Below are 16,542 nucleotides of genomic sequence, written 5' to 3' on the forward strand. Positions count from 1 at the left end.
CCCTTCCTCATTTATTAGCTGGAATACTTCTAAAAGGAGAAACGTCCCCTCATCTGCAATTTTGGTACCCAGTAGTACAGTTTGTATAGGAAAGATGGGAAAAATGCTTGATTCTTTCTCTTTATTTACCAACTAATTACCTTTTAATGGCATGATGCTGACAGTTAATACTTGTAGAGCACTTACAGATCACCAAATGTTCTTATCAACACTATCTCATTTAATTAATTAATACCACACAACAACCCTGTGTGGTAGACACAACAGATGGTGTTATTTTTAAATCCTTTTTTTCCAGAAGACAGAACTGAGGTCCAGAGAAGGTAAGCAACTTGTTCAAGCTCGGAAAGCTACCAGAACAATCATTGCTAACTTACAGGGAGCCTTAACTCTGAGCCAGATGCTGTTCTCTAAATGTGAATTAACTCACTTCTTAAACAACTGTAAGAGACAGGCAGGGACAGTCTCTGTCCCCGCTTTGCAGGTAAGAAAGTCTGAGGCCAAGAGAGCCTCAAATTGCTTGAGGTCACATAATAATACCAGAGATTTCCCTTTACTGAGCCCTTACTGTGTGCCAAATGCCTTGCTAGGGACCTAAACATAATACAGCACTCTGCTATCTGTTGTGTGTTGGGTTCTTGCCACATGTCAGGTGTATGTCTCTTCATAGCAACCTTACGTTAACCCCGTGTTACAGATAAGGAAGCTGATGGCCAGAGTGGCTGGGTCACAGTCCCAAGGTCACAGGGTTTGTATGGAACTGTGTTGGATTCCAAGCTAGTTCTCTTCTGCATTACACGTCTCCAGCCCATGGGCCAGGACTTGAGCCTAGACTTTCTGACCGGAGTCTGTGCCCCCTCCTCGTCCCCCCCCCAGAACCCCCAGAGTGTCTGATCTAGAGGAGGAAACTTTTCCTGTGGGTGATCAGCTGCCTCCAGGCTCGTTCACCCTCCTGTAACCAATCTCTGCTGTGCTTGGCCTTAATTGACAAGGGGAGACCAGGGTGACAAGAAAAGGGGAGAAACCTCATTATGTGGCAATGGAATTAGCGGTTTTAGTGACTCCACATATCCCCAGATGTAGCTGGGTCGGCCTTTAATTGCTGTTCTCCACCACTTTTCTCCCAGAATTGGATTATTAAGCCCATTCAGCAGCACAACGTATTGAAAGGACTGAGGACCTCTTGGCCTAGCAGGGAGGGGCAGGAAGGGCCCTGCCAGCCTAGGAGGGAGGGCCCTGCCTGGGCCAAGAGGCCCACCTTTGTCTGGGGCCACGCTTGGTGCCCATCAGACATCATGACAAGGTCCTAAATCACGATGGCCTCAATAATCCTAGTGACCTGGGGCCGAGGATGCCGCTGCAGCCTAGCATGAACAGTCATAAATGCGAGTCTGACAAGGGATGCTCTCCCTCCTAATGAGATGCTGTGGCCTGCTTCCTTCACGGAGAGAGGCCCACGGAGATGGGGGAGAGGGCAGGAGGAGGAAAAACAAGAATCCAATTAAACCCTCAATTCGAGCAGAGCAAATGAATTTGACTTTAGGTGATCAAGAGGGAGAAAACTTCTAATTAGACACATGGCAATCCTGGGGCTGAGCACGCTTGTGACCCGCCCTCATGCCCGCCCCCGTCACTTTTTAGATAAATGTTAAGGATTAGAATGAGATGTAATTAAAATCCGTCAATCCCATACACTTGCTGTTGATGGGGGTGGATGACTGCTTGCTCACCTGCCCTTTGCTTGGTCATAAGCTCCCGCCCCCTCCTAGCTCCTGTGTTCTGATTGGCCCTCGCCGCCAGCCAATCCCCTGTGAGCAGGAGGAAGATTCGGGCCGGAGGGGCAGCCCTGGGGCGCACCCTTTTTCAAAGGCCAAGAGAGGGGTTGGAGAGCAGGGCTTTGATCTGGCCGAGGCACATCTGCCAGAGGTTGCACACTGGAAGCGCTTGGACAAAGGCTGGCCCGTGGATGAGTTAAAAACAACTGAAATGCATTTATGGCACTGCAAGATCTGGATATTTCATATAAATATTTGGATTTTCTAGTTTCTTTTGAAAAATCAAAAATCACATATTGCGCCTGCATTCCCACAGAGTAACAGCTGGCTCTGGTCGAATAGTGGCTGACCGTTTAGACAAGACGCGGGTACCCCAGGTCATTACATCTCCTATCTGGCCTGATTCACTCATCTGTTGGCCTTTCAGAGGGCAGGTCACCCGTGTGCTCAAGCCGCAGGATTGCCCTGTGAATAATTAGAAGTTGTTTCCCTGTTGGCATTTCAATTTTGCAAGCTCTGATCTAGGTCTTCAATCTCTAGGCGAAGGGAGGTGCCCAAAGGTCCACTTCGAGCTCCTCTTCCGACCCCAACTCACACACCTTTGCGCATGCAGAACCCTCTTCCGGGAAAGTCCTTCCTCCTGTAGAGTTGTGAGTATCCTCCAAGGCTTCATGCAGTGCCACCTCATCCGGGAAGAATTTCCTATCTCCCTGGCAGGAATTTTGCCCTCCCTGCTCTGGCTTCTTGGATACTCAGTGTCCCCGCTATATAGCACCTCTCTGGTGTGTGATGGTGAAGCCACCTGCCCTCGGGAGCCGTAAGCTAAGAGCAGGGGCCAGGTCTAATTTGCTCTGCCTCCCTTCACGTGCTCAGCACAGGGCCTGGCCCAGGGTGGACACCCCGTGAATGTGAATTGAAGAGCACTGAACACACGCCAGGGTAGGACCAGCCTGGGCACACGTGGCAGCGACCAGGGCCATCTATGCCTCTTTCCCAGGCCCTCTTCCCACCTGTTTGCCTCCCTTTTGCCCTCCCTTCTCAGGCCCCAGGCTTGCTGGCTGGAGATTATTTACAGAAAGGTGTTTGGGAATGAACATGTCACCACAGCCAGAGGATTCATCCTGCAGTGGACAAAGAGAAGCAATACGTAACTCAACAGAAAGATGTTCTCATGCTGGAATATCAAGCACGTAACAGCAGATAGATCCACAGGAAGATGCCTTGTGAAAGCATGGCCTACCAAGGGACTCGTGGGCTATTCAGGGACTTATACAGCCCATGATTTGTGTTATGGTCAATTGACTTCCCTCACTTGGCCGTGACCCAATGTCACAGGGCAAGTCACCTGACCTATCTGAGCTTCAGTGTTCTTGTATGAAAAATGGTGATAATAATACCTTCAGCACATTTCTTAAAAAGTTAAACATAAACTTTCCTCATGATCCAGCATTCTACTCCTAGATGTCTATCAAAAAGAAATGAAAACATGCACCCACACAAAAATGTGCACACACAAGTCTTTGTAGCAGCTTTGTTCATTTTATTAGGCCATTCTTGTATTGCTATAAAGAAATACCTGAGACTAGGTAATTTATAAAGAAAAGAGGTTTCACTGAATGACGGTTCTGTAGGCTGTACAGGAAGCGTGGCCGCATCTGTTTCTGGGGAGGCCTCAGGGAGCTTTTACTCATGGAGGAAAGTGACACAGGAGCAGGCACTTTATCTGGTGAAATCAGGCACAAGAGTGTGGTGGGGGATGCCACACACTTTTAAATGACTAGGTCTCACTCATTATCACAAAGAGCACCAAATCATGAGGGATCCACCACCATCACCCAAAACCTCCTACCAGGCTCACCTCCAGCACTGGGGATTACAATTCAACATGAGATTTGGGTGGGGACAAATATCCAAACTATATCATTCATAACAACCCCAAATTGAAAACAGCATAAATGTACATCTACTTGTGAATAGATAAACAAAATGTGATATAACCATGCGATGGGATACTATTCAGCCATAAAAAGAAATGAATGACTGATGATGCGCACTAGAACGCAGATGGGCCTCAAAAGCATTAAGAAGCCAGACACAAAAGACCACATATTATAGATTCAATTTCTATATGACAGAGGCAAAAATTAGATTAGTGGCTTCCTGGGGGCAGGCATGGGGTGGGAACAGGAATTGACATAAATGGGCAAGAAGGAATCTTATTGGGGTGATGAAATATTCTAAAACTGATTGATGATGATAATTGAACAACTTGGTAAATTTACTAAAAATAATTGCATTGTAAACTGGAAGTGGGTAGATTTTTATGAAATTGAAATATTGCCCTATAAAGTTGTAAAAAAGTACCTTATTGGCCAGGCACAGTGGCACATGCCTGTAATCCCAGCACTTTGGGAGGCTGAGGAGGGTGGATCACTTGAGGCCAGGAGTTCGAGACCAGCCTGGCCAACGTGGTGAAATCCCTGTCTCTACTAAAATACAAAAATTAGCCAGGCATGGTGGCGCATGCCTGTAATCCCAGCTACTCAGAGGTTGAGGCAGGAGAATTGCTTGAAGCCGGGAGGCAGAGGTTTCAGTGAGCCGAGATCATGCCACTGCACTCCAGGCTGGGCGACAGAGTGAGACCCTGTCTCAGATAAATAAATAAATAAACAAGCAAGCAAACAAACATTAAAAATAAATGAATAAAGCACCTTCTTCACAGGACGTTGGCCAGACTCAAAGGAGATGACACCCAGGCCATCTGGTTCAGTCCTTAGTGGATTCTGGGTGCTTCACAAATGTCAATCTCAATCCCACTGTCCTCGGCCCAGCACAGTTTCAATGACTGGGGCAAAACACTTTGTGATTTCTGCTTTTGTCTGAGGCATTGCCTTAGGGACACCATTTGAAGCCATAGGCCTCACCCTTCCAGGCTCCATTTGCCACCCGTCTCCTCACTCTTGCCTCTCCAAGGCCTCTGCACCTGTCTCTTCTTGTAACCTTCTCCATCCCACACTTACTACCTGTTTTCCCAAAGCCAGACTCTATCCAGCTTGATTAAAGATACTTTCCATAAACAATTGTCGTATTTCAGACAAGACTTGGGCAGACAAGCATGAATGGTATACGACAATGTTCAAACTCCCTTCTTCAATGGGCTGCCCAAATCAGAAAGCCACTATAAGACTGGATCAGGTCTTCATTTGACACTGTGAACAGGGAAAATTTAGAGTGAGGGTTGAAATGAAAAAAATTTCACATTTAACATGTTGTTTAACAATATTTCACGAACCAACTCTGACTTTCGGTAAGTGAAAGAAAATGGCAGAATTTATCCGAAGATCCTCAATGTAGAAATGAAACCACTGCTTCTTTAAGGGATGCCATCTTGGTGGCATCCCTGGAAAGTCCAGGTTGCCTGAACCACTGGTAACCAGTGACTGGGGGTCAGATCCCAACAGGGGTCTGGGTTTATGGGAGTTAAGTCTATGCTAAAGATGGAAATGGAGAAGATGACATAAAAACGAATTGTAGTTTTTCCACACAACAAGGCTTTTGTGCCAAGGTGGCTATGTGCGTCAAAGTCAGGGAATCCCTCCTCCCGGGAGCCCAGAGGAAGTCTCCTAAAACTAGAAGAGAAAGATGCTTTCTCATTGGTCCAGCTTCGGAGACATTCTATTAGTGACATGGGCTCTGTTCCCCCCAGAACAACAGGGAAGCGTTCTGAGTGCTGACAACATAGCTTAAAAAAAGGTAAAACAAAATTCTGCATTTTTATAAAACTTGATAAAAAATAATATTTCAAACTGTGCAGTCACCAGAGGTACACAGTTACCCCAAATGCGCATACTCCACTTGGCAGCCCCAGCGCCTTCAGCTTTCTGTGTCTGCTCTGTTTTGGCAGCTGCATTTTCTGCAGGACAATTCCCCTCCTTGCCGGCATCAGCTTCTCCCATCTTCTCTTTGGGTCCCTTCTCTCCCTTCTTGGTAGGGTCCTTTTTAGGCCTGGGCTCTGGCTTGGAGGAGCAGGTTTAGCAGACAACCTTGCAGATCTTCTCTGTGGTTTGTCCTCCCCTTGGTTTCATCTGCCTCAGCATCTCCTTCAGCCTTCCATTGGGCTTGGTGGTGATGGAGGCGGGGATGCAGGGATGTGCAGGCTTTGGTGGGCTCGAGAGTCATTCCCACCTCTTCTTCACACTGCTCCCTACCTCTTTCCTAAACCATATGATGACCTGGGGCCAGGTCTCCTCCTTCTTCCCGCAGGGTTCTGCTTCTTCCTCATTTCCCACACAAGCCTCAGGCTGCTCTTTGAGGCTTCCTGCACTCACAAACATTTGCTGGTGGAGAAAGCTGGAGCCATCACCTACAGGCTCTGCCGTTGGTCTCCTTCCTCCCTCTGCCTTCACTTCCTTCTGCTCCATCTTAATATGACTTTCCATGTTCTACCTCGGCACCTTGGCCTGCGCCATCTCCCTGATGCAGACCTCACCCTCCTCTCAGCACCCACACCAGGGACTCTCATGCAAGGGAGGAGGGGGGAACTTAGGAGTTTAGACCCAGCTGGTTCTAGACCTGGCTCTACTGCTTAGAGGCCAAGACACCTCAGTTTCCTTGTATGTGAGATGGGAGTGTTATCGATGTGTAACACACAGAGCTGGGCAGTGTCCCTCTTGCTCACAAGATTTGAAGTCCATGAGGGCAGGGATCATGAGCCAGACCCCACCCCTCCATGCTCCAGCGTGTAACATCCTTGGGACCTAAAACAGAGCCTGGCACAGGGGTATGTCCCAGCGCGAGTCTGTTTTTGAACGAATGAATGAATGAATGAATGAATGAATGAATGAATGAATGAGTAAAGTCTGGACTGGCTTTTTTTCTAGTGCCTGGTCTGTGTTTTGTAAATGCCCCTCCCTCTTCCTGCTGGCCTGGTTTTGACAAGCATTTCTTGGGTGCTCAGCATGTGCTGGACGTTGGATATGGGGTTTCACTTGTAGGAGCAGATGAATAGAGTCATGCATTCATGCATTTCTCCAGCTCGTGCTTCCTGGGGTCCTACTTTGTGCCAGGCAATGTTCCAGTGCTGGGGTCATAGCAGAGAGCAGGACAGACATCCCTGCCTTCATGGGCTGTTTCCTAGTGAGAGGAGAAAATGACAAACCATCCCTGTAATATTAATTAAGCAGACTATCCAGTGTGTTTGCTGGCAATGAGTGTTAGAAAATCAAGCAGGGAAGCGGGTGATGGTGACAATTTTGAAGAAGGTGTCAGAGTAGGTCTCAGGGAGATGAAATTGGAAAAGATGCTGGGGGTGGGTGGAGCCATGTTAACATCTGGGGAAGGAGCCTTTCAGGCAGAGGGAAGAGCAGGTGCATAGGCGCTGTGACAGGAGCTTGCCTGGCTTGTCTTGGCTGTAGGTAGTCAGGAAGGTAACACTAGGGAGGTGACAGAGGCCAGGTTAGGATTTGAGCCTTTGTTCTGGTGGAGGGGAAGCCATTGGGGGATTTGAAACAGTGGAGGGAAGTGACCAGACCTATGTTTTCAAAGGATTCCCTTGGCTGTTGTGCTGAAAACAGATGGTAGTCATAACAGCAGCCAACATTTACCAAGGGTTTATCCTGTTCCAGGCACAGCTCCAAGCCCTTTAGACAGTTCAACTCACTGAATCTTTACAACAGCACCATGAGTTGGGTACTACAATCCCCATTTTCAAAAAGTGGATAGGGAAGACTCAGAAAAACAATTTTCCCAAGTTCATACAGCCTGTACATGACAGAGCTGGGGTTTGAACACAGACAGCAGTCCAGGCCAGGCACCCATGTGCTTACCATTACTCTGCACTGCCTCTTGCATGGGGAAAAATGGGGCTGTGAATTCAGACAGACATGAGTGCAAAGCCTCACTCCATTTGATAGCTGTGTGGCCTTGGGCGAGTTACTTAACTTCTCTGTGTTCTAGTCTCCTTATCTCTACACTGAGATAATAATAACATCTGTAGAGGTTGCCAAGGTGAGACAAGGTCAAGGGTAAAATTCTATGTGTGGCAGGGTGGAAGTCAACACATGGTAGCTTTTCCTTATGAGCTGAGGGCTTGGCTGCTCAGCCTGCCCACCGCCATCTATCCCTCCTGTCCCCAGCAAGGGATGACATTGACCTTTAAATACAGTGCGTTTACAAGGACTGTAGGACCTTGGCCCAGTCCCTTCCTTTTTCTGGGCCTCAGTTGTCCCTTCTGGAAAGAGGAAGGGCCCACGTGGTGCTGGCGTGGTTCTCTCCCAACTCTGCAGTGCCACGGTTGTGCCTAGTAACCTTTGCCTACCCCTCCCTACTCCACATGCCCCAATCCGTGCAGCTCTACCCCAGGGCCCCAAGAAGTACAGCAACCTGACAAGGAAATAAAGACCTGACTGAGCCCTAGCTCCTCACTTAAGGCCCTGCTGCTGGGGAGGCAGCCAGGCCTCCTTATGGCCAGAGACATTGAAACCCTTTGCACGTAGGGGCTCCATGGTGAGAGCTGACTGCGTGGTCAGGAGCTGCGCTGCCCCAGCCTGCCCAAGACCCAAGGGGCCCAAAGCAGATGGCTTCTCTCAGAGTCTAATTATCCACCTGCCCAGAGCCCCAGACAGGCCCTTACTGCGACAGTCATCGTCTGTCTTCCTTGGCCTGGAAAGGGAGCAGAGGAGAGAAGGAGGGCAGCTGGCGAGCTGGCCCACTGAGAGGGAGGCCAGTGTGGGCTGGGGGATGTTCCAGAAACCCGCCCCAAGGCACGTGCTTGTATTTGGGAGAATGTGCCCCGTTCTGGAGTCAGGGGCTGCTCTGGAGTCCTGGCTCTGCAGCTTCCCAAACAGGTAACTCAAACGCTTTGGGCCTCTCTTTTGCTGTCTCTTTTGGTGTCATGTCGGTCTGTTACTTTTGGGTTGGGGGTGGCTCTCAGAAAAAAGCCTGGGGTGTGGCTGATGGGAGAGGTCAACCACTGCTTGAGCAGATCCTTCTGTCATGGCACTGGTCATGCTGGCTTATGATCATGGTTTCCAAGCCCGTCTTCCACTAGCCTGGGCACCCCAGAGGGCCAGACCTATGTCTGGTTGCATCTAGTGTCCCCGGTGCCCTGCACAAAATATGGTATATAGCTGAAGCCTAATAGTTGGGTGCTAAATGAATAAATAATGGCAAAAGTTTGCCACTGAGTATTTTTTTCCTCTCCTTTCAGTTGCAGTCAGGGATACTCCTTGGCGAAATTGAGATGAATGAAGTTTGTTTCTGAGCCCTTGCCACTTTACTTTCCATGTCCTTCTCTCTCCTCATTTGGTATTGTCTGTCCTCCTCTATCATCAGGTGGCTGTCAGGGAGAAAATGATCTGTGTGTCTAATTTATACTAAAGTGAAAATGACTGATATCACTATCAGTCATTCTTTACATTTCTGTAATGGACATTTCTGTAATGGACAATTCCTAATCCAAAGGGATGAAACTTACTGACCCAACTGCAGGCGGTCCTGTACCTCTTTCTAAGGCCTCATCTCCTCATGTGTTTTTGCTCCTCCCCCTCTCCCCGTCTTGTGAATTTCTGGTTCTACCACATCACATACCTCAGCCGGTCATCAGGGTAAGATAGATTGAAACCTCCAATGACAGGAATTACAAGTGATGGGGAGTTCACTGCCTTTAAGGCAGCCCATTCTATTGCTCTGACTGATGCTGAAACTTCTGCCCATTAGCCCGTTTCACCCTTTTCTGCCTTCTGGAGCCAGAGTCAAATGCAGTAACCTTGTCCCCTTTCATATCATAACCCTTAAATAAAGGTCTTTGTGTTCCCTAAATAAAGACCTCTAGACTTGCTACTTCCCATGTACAGAATGTACTTTCCTCCCCCTGAGCCTTTGCTCTTTCTCACATCTCTGTGCCCTCTCCCTTCAAGGTCGCTTTCCAGTCTGAGGTTATATCTTGCTGCTGGTTTATTTGTAGAACAAATATGATGAACAGCACCCCAAGCCCAGTGGATTTGTGGTGGTTCTCAAAAATTCCCTGGGGATGGGTTTGGAGAGTGGTGTCTGTATTAACTAAATTATAACAGCCAATGTCCAGTGAGAGATCTCTATGTGCCTCCCACACACTGTTAGAAGGAGCTTTTCAGATATTACCTAATAGAGTCCTCCCAGCGACGCCAGGAAGTGGGCTTTTTCATCATCCCCACTTATAGATGGAAAAACTGAGGCACAGGGACATTTTGTAATGTTCCCAAGGTCCAATAGCTAAAAGTAATGGAGCATTTAAATCCAGGTCTTCAAAGTTTATAGACCATACTCTGACTACCAGGATCTGCTAAATGTGTGATGCTGCCACCACTGCCTGCCTGCACACACACACACACACACACACACACACACACTCTCTCTCTCTCTCTCTCTCACACACACACACACACATACACTCTCTCTCTCTTTCTCACACACACACACACACTCTCTCTCTCTCACACACACACATACACTCTCTCTTACACACACACACACACACACACTCTCTCTCTCTCTCTCTCTCACACACACACACATACACTCTCTCTTTCACACACACACACACACACACACACACACACACACACACACACTCTCATGTACATACGTAGCGGTCATTCTCCTCCTTGTTACAGTGGATCAAGCAGTAGCAGGAGACCTGGCTTCAAAGTGTTTATTCTGTAAGAACCAACTACCTGTGACTTTTGCACACACGACCTGGACCCATACTCTGTGCTTAGCCCCAGCCTTGTCTCTTAGCTCCAAATGTCTGTCTCACCTTTACTTGACTGGTCAATTCCTCTTCATCCTTTAAGACTCAGCTCAGATGTCAGCTTTTTCAAGAAGCCTCCCTAATGCCTGCTTCTCTGTGAGCTGCCTCAGAGCCCTGCTATCACCCGTCCTGAAGGCATCTATCACAGTGTCTCAAAAATAAGCTCCTCAAGAGCGGGGGGCCATTTCTTATTCTCTTTAGTTCCCCAGGACCTAGGACAGGGGTTGACATACAGTAGGTGCTCAATAAATGCTTGTTGAATTTAACTGAACCCGTTAGCCATGGAACAACTTGAATATCTCTGATCTTCCAAGCCTTTGTTTTCCCATCTGTAAATCACAAATAATAATAGCTGCCCTATTTTATTCTGCAGGGGTTTTGTGATGCTCCCTTAGGAAACTGGATGTGGAGATGCTTCGTAAATTACAAAGACTGTGCACGTGTAACAGGTCATAGAATTGATGGTGATTCTTTACAACAGGTTTTCTGGCCAAGCACAAGTGCTCTTGGCCCTCTGAGCCTCAGTTTCTGCATCTGTGGAACAGGCCAAGCTCTGCTTGCTGTACAGGCTATTGAGGATCAACTGGGATGGCATATATTACACCATTGTGTGTTCCCCAGATGGAAGGACTAGCTGTTTCCCATTAACAAGTAATTGGGAGGTAACCTGATTCAGCTTGGACAGAAAAAGCTACCCCTGAGCTGAGGCATTTTGCTCCTTCCCTTTTGAGATAGAGAAGAACAAAGAAGAAAACAGAAGGTGAGACAGAGAGAAAATCTATTGCTCTGTAGTCCCAGCATCCCCAAGCAAAGGCACAGACACAGGTGACAAAAGTACTGGGCACTTCTGGGACATCAAGAAGCTTGTTCCAGGCAGAAGGATCTCAACAGGAAACTCATGATCACATAGGAGGAGTCCTGATGGTTTTTGATGCCAAACCCGCCTGAAGTCACAGAACTGGAGTGTAGGCTGTGTTCAAGCTAGAAGAGGCATCCCTCCTCAAATCCAGAGAGGCCAGACAAGCAGCTTCCGCTGCTGTCTGCTACCAGATGGGTCACCCTCTATCTCTTAGACTTGAGACGACCCCTGCCCGGCACATCACCTCTCCACCCAGAGCTGTTCCTGATATTTATTAGGCAGGATGGAATTTCATTTTATACATAGCAAAGAAATAAGGTGTTCTTCTAAGGTGTTCTTCTAAGTTCTTTATGACTGTCAACTCATTTAATCCACAACAGTCCAATCAATCCCATTTTACAGGTGAGAAAACTGAGGCCCAGGGAGTTTACACAGCTGGTGAATGGTGGAGCTGGGATTCTAGCCCTGGCAATCTGGCTCCTGAATGAAGGCAAGGCAATGATCCTCCAAACATTGGAGGAATGGCCAGGTCAGGCTGCAGATCTGACCCGTGGTAGGAGGGACAGAAGCTGTCCTCTAGAGGCCCTCAGCAAGCCTGGGGGTAGGTGCAGGGTTCAGGGGAGTGTGGAGCCTGTGTTGACCTTGATTCCCTGGCTAGCATGGAGGAGCCCCTGAGAAGGCTATGGGGGCCTCATGGTCTGATAAGCCTGGGCCCACCTGGAGCAGTGAAGAGGTAGAGGGCCCCATGGGAAGCCTCCATTGCCTGGGCCTTTACCTGGGACCACTGGGCATCTGGACAAGAGAAAACAAAGGCATGATATGCCAAGTGTTCCCTCTGTCCTTTCTGACTTCTCTAAGCCCCTCTGGTTCACCATGCTGCCTCCCCACTCCCTAGGACCCTGACACACTTAATTTCCTTTGCCAGGATTTTTCTTTCCTCCTCCAGCATCCTCCTCCCTCACCCTTCTGCCCCACCATTTCCAACCCATCTTTCCCATCTCAACTTGAGCATCACTTTCTGGGGTGTGGCTCTCAGTCCCCAGGCAATATTGGCTTCTCCAGTTGTAGATTTTCAGAGTGTCCAGAACATTCACTTTGAAGCTCTTTAGTCTCACCTCTAATTAAACAATTCATTGTGCAGTTTTATTGCATTATTGACCTGTACATATTTAGGGCCTAAAACGTGATAAGTTTTGAAATATATTAAAAGTAATGGCAAAAACCGCAATTACTTTTGCACCAATCAAATATACTCACTCATTAAAACATCACCACAGTCAAGATAATGAACATATTTATCTTCCCTAAAAGGTTAGCTCATGACTCCTTGTAATCCCTCCCTCCCTCCCGCCAACCCTCTCCACCCTAGATCTAGTCAACTGATCTAATTTCTGGTTGGCATTTTCTAGAATTTTATACAACTAAAATATTGTATGATATATGCACTTTTTGGCTTCTTTCACTCAACATAATTATTTTGAGATTCATTCATACTGTTGTGTGTGTCAGTAGTTCCTTTTCATTGCAGAGTAGTATTTCATTCTCTGGATATAGCACAATTTTTGTATCTGTTCACTGTTGATGGATATCTGGGTTGAGTCCAGCTTTTGGTGATTAGAGATAAAGCTGCAATAATTATCTGTGTATAAATCTTTGTATGGTTATATGTTCTGATTTTTCTTGAGTAAATAACCTCGGAGTAAAATGGCTGGGTCATATGTGGTTTGGTGTATGTTGATGTTTTAAAAAACTGATAAACTGTTTTCCAAAGTGGTTGTACCATTTTACACTCCCTCCAGCAATGTATGAGAGTCCCACTTCAGCCACTTCCTTGCCAACACTTGGGATGGCCAGTCTTTTTAACCTCAGCCGTTACAATGGATGTGCTGCATTAACTCACTGTGGTTTGAATGTGCATTTCCCTGATGATTACTGATGGTGAATACCTTTGCATTTTCCTATTTGCCATTCATGTTTTCTTGGTGAAGTGTGGGTTCAAATGCTTTACCCATTATTATTATTTTCAACTGGGGCTGGGCCCAGTTGAATTACACCTGTAATACCAGCACATTGGGATGCCAAGAAGGGAGGATAGCTTAAGCCCAGGAGGTCAAGGCTGCAGTGAACCATGATCATACCACTGCATTCCAGCCTGGGCAGCAGAATGAGATACTGTCTAAAGAAATAAAGAAATGAATAAAAATAAATTGGGTTGTTTATGATTGTAAGGTCTTTATCATTAGACCAAAAGCTCTGTAAGGATAGAGACATATTCTCTGTTCATTGTTACAGATGAGGCTCCGGGGCCCAGCACAGTGCTGGGTATACAGTTGGCATTCAATATATGTTTGTTAAATGAATGAATGAATGAACGGCATGTCTCTTTGTGGCTCAAATTGGCCAGATATGCCTGTGGTAGGGTCAGGAGAGAGTCAGCAGATATACCCGTGGTAGGGTCAGAAGAGAGGAGAGCAGTTAGACTCGATGATAGAGGGAGAAGTGGAAGGTGAAAGAAGAAAGCAGGGCCTACAGAGGCTATATCCGGGTCCCTGGGAGGATCCCTCACTCTGGCTCAGGACCCAAAGCTTTCTTGGTGAGCAAATTCTACCTAAAATTTCAAGGACTTCTGGGGCCCATTGTGGATCCCAGCTTATTCCTCTCTGTTATCAGGTCCCCCAGAGACCTTATACCAAAGGCTTGCTGGTGGGGAAATGGCAAGCCTGGGAAGAGGCTTGTGGGGAGATTTTAGGGCTTCAGTCATAGCTGCATGTCCTGCCCAGAGTGAACAGTCTCAGACTTTGAACACACAATGGCACTGCCTTGAAGGCTGAACTGACCCTATAACCACAACACTTGAGCTGCTGATCCCTGCAAGACAAGGCTGGAGCTCACGGAGAACCCTTCCAAAAAGTCTGAAGGCCGGGGCTCCCTTTTCCTCCTCCTCATTCTCCCTTTGTCCGAGAGACAGCTCTCATGCTCATGGTGGACATGGCATTTAGACTTTCAGAGTTATTTCCAAATGAGGTTTCATATCAGCCACTGGATTGTGCGTAGGCGGCGGTGAAAGCATCAAGTAGTTACAAGCAAACACTTAATGTAGGCCACAAGGTTCTGTAACACAGCTTTGCTCTCATCTTCATTTTTAATATCTGGTGAGCCTCGGAACCTGGAGGTCTTAAAGTTTCCAGCTCAACCTCCGTGGGGCTGAAAGCAGGAAAATGATGGTTTCACCACTTCCCTGCCCCTGCCAGGGACCTCACTATTTTGTCTCCAAGCCCTGCAGCCTCAGCTCTGCAGAGGTCTAGGAAGCTTTAGAAGAGCAGATTTGACTTCAGAGCCCTGGGAGAGTTCAACTCCTGCAGCCTGCATGGACTCAGTGATCATCCCCAACTTCCAGTTAAGTACAGGGCAGAAGCAGTGATGCCCATCCTGCTGATAAAGAAACCAAGACAAATGAATAACTTTGGTGATCATTAGCATAGTCACCAATTATTTCTGACTCTCCATTTTGGGGGCATGTGGTAGAATTGTGGTTCCTGGCTCACTTATTGTTAGATGCAGTCATGTGGCTATTCTGACCAATGAGTTGGGAGCTGAAGTAATGTATATCAGCATGTAGTTGCAGAAACAAGGCCTTCTAGAACATTCTTTCCCTCTGCCATTGCAACCAGCCATATGGGAGATGATGGCCGCTCCATCAGCCTGGGTTACTAAGTGAGAATGACACAGGGAGAGCTCCCACCTAACCTGTGATGGACATGGAGTGTGAGTGAGAAATTAGCCTGTGTGCTGTTAAGCCACTGAGATTTGGGGGTTGTTTATTACTGCAGCATCATCAGGCCTACCTGTACAGATACAGAAAAGAAAAAAAAAAGAACCCCATTTGCATCTTCTATGCTTCAAGCTGATTACATGAAATACTTCACTCAATCCTGACAAATTTCCATGAAGAGAGTGTAGCCATCATTGTTATTGTCATCACTGTCGTTTTGCGGATGAAGAGACAGATTGGAGAGGAAATTGGTCCACCCAAAGTCACCTGGCTGAGCTAGGACTTGAACACAGATCTCTGACTGCAAAGTCCATGCTTTTTCCAATAAACTACTGTACACTACCTGAATTGTCCCATAGCCAGTGTAGTGGTTTCCCCTACCTGCTATTGCCTGGGCTCTGAGTGTCTAGGGTTCTGCTCTCTGGAGCTGGAGCCAGGGAGTGCAGAGATCCTAAGACCCTGGACACAAACCAGGTTGTCCTTGGGAGCTATTCATGGGCTTCCTTCATTCATTCATCCAGATGGCCAATGTTTACTGAGCTCTTACTATCATTCCTCTTCTTTGTGGTGGAAGCACCTGGCCACACATGGACATCAAAAGAGGGGATGAACCATCAAGCAGGAAGGGTAAGATCAGAGGATCAGGGAGGCGGGGTTGTTAACAACAATGAGGGCACCGCCATGGAGTGGCTCAGTGTGGAGTGGGGTGAAGACATGCCAGGGTTCATGTGTTTCTGACATGAATTTCAAACAATAGCAATATTACACCTAATAAGCACCAGGTATTAATCACCTACTATGTGACAGGCACGATGCTAAGAGAACTTTGCATATAACATCATTTCCTTCTCACAACTGCACCCCAGGCTTGCCAATATTAGCCACATGTTGCAAACAAGGACTGAAACGCAGAGGTTTGAAGTAACATGCTAAAGGTCACACAACCAGCAAGTAGCAGGGTTAATACTTGCATGGATGATCTTAGCCTACACACCTTGTTTCTCCTTTCAAATGAATGGGTGCCTATTCAACAATTAAAGAAGGGAGTCCTTCCTGCAGGTGGAGACAACCCAGGTTGACAAGTGGAGGCACCTTTGTGCAGACTGGAGAAAGGCACTGCTTGGAAAGTGTTGGGTAGAACAAAGTTTGATCCACAACCCCTCACCTTGGCTGGCCCCTTGCACAGGGAACCACCTGCACATCTGTCCTTGGTGCCCCTAAAGGACGGATCTTGTTGGTGATGGTAAGGATGTAGACTATACCTTGGGGTCAGTGGTGAGTCTGTGGAGGCTCAAGGCATGGTAGTGGCTATAGCTGACTCTGGCTCCCTGGAGGATGGGTTGAGGGA

At 47.4% G+C, this 16,542-nt stretch overlaps 2 long non-coding RNA genes across 5 annotated transcripts in view; one reads left to right on the forward strand and one right to left on the reverse strand.

The window, feature by feature from the left end:
• LOC107127273 (uncharacterized) overlaps positions 1-16,542 on the forward strand; it is a 149,221-nt gene that overhangs the window by 23,902 nt on the left and 108,777 nt on the right. The gene's annotated exons all lie outside the window — the stretch shown is intronic.
• LOC102125637 (uncharacterized) overlaps positions 3,295-16,542 on the reverse strand; it is a 164,458-nt gene continuing 151,210 nt past the window's right edge. The window contains exon 5 of the long non-coding RNA XR_010580807.2: positions 3,295-6,908. This is a non-coding gene — a long non-coding RNA (uncharacterized lncRNA). The remainder of the gene's footprint in view (positions 6,909-16,542) is intronic.

Source organism: Macaca fascicularis, chromosome 14 (genome assembly GCF_037993035.2).
Source record: "Macaca fascicularis isolate 582-1 chromosome 14, T2T-MFA8v1.1".
In the NCBI taxonomy this organism is placed as follows: domain Eukaryota; kingdom Metazoa; phylum Chordata; class Mammalia; order Primates; family Cercopithecidae; genus Macaca; species Macaca fascicularis.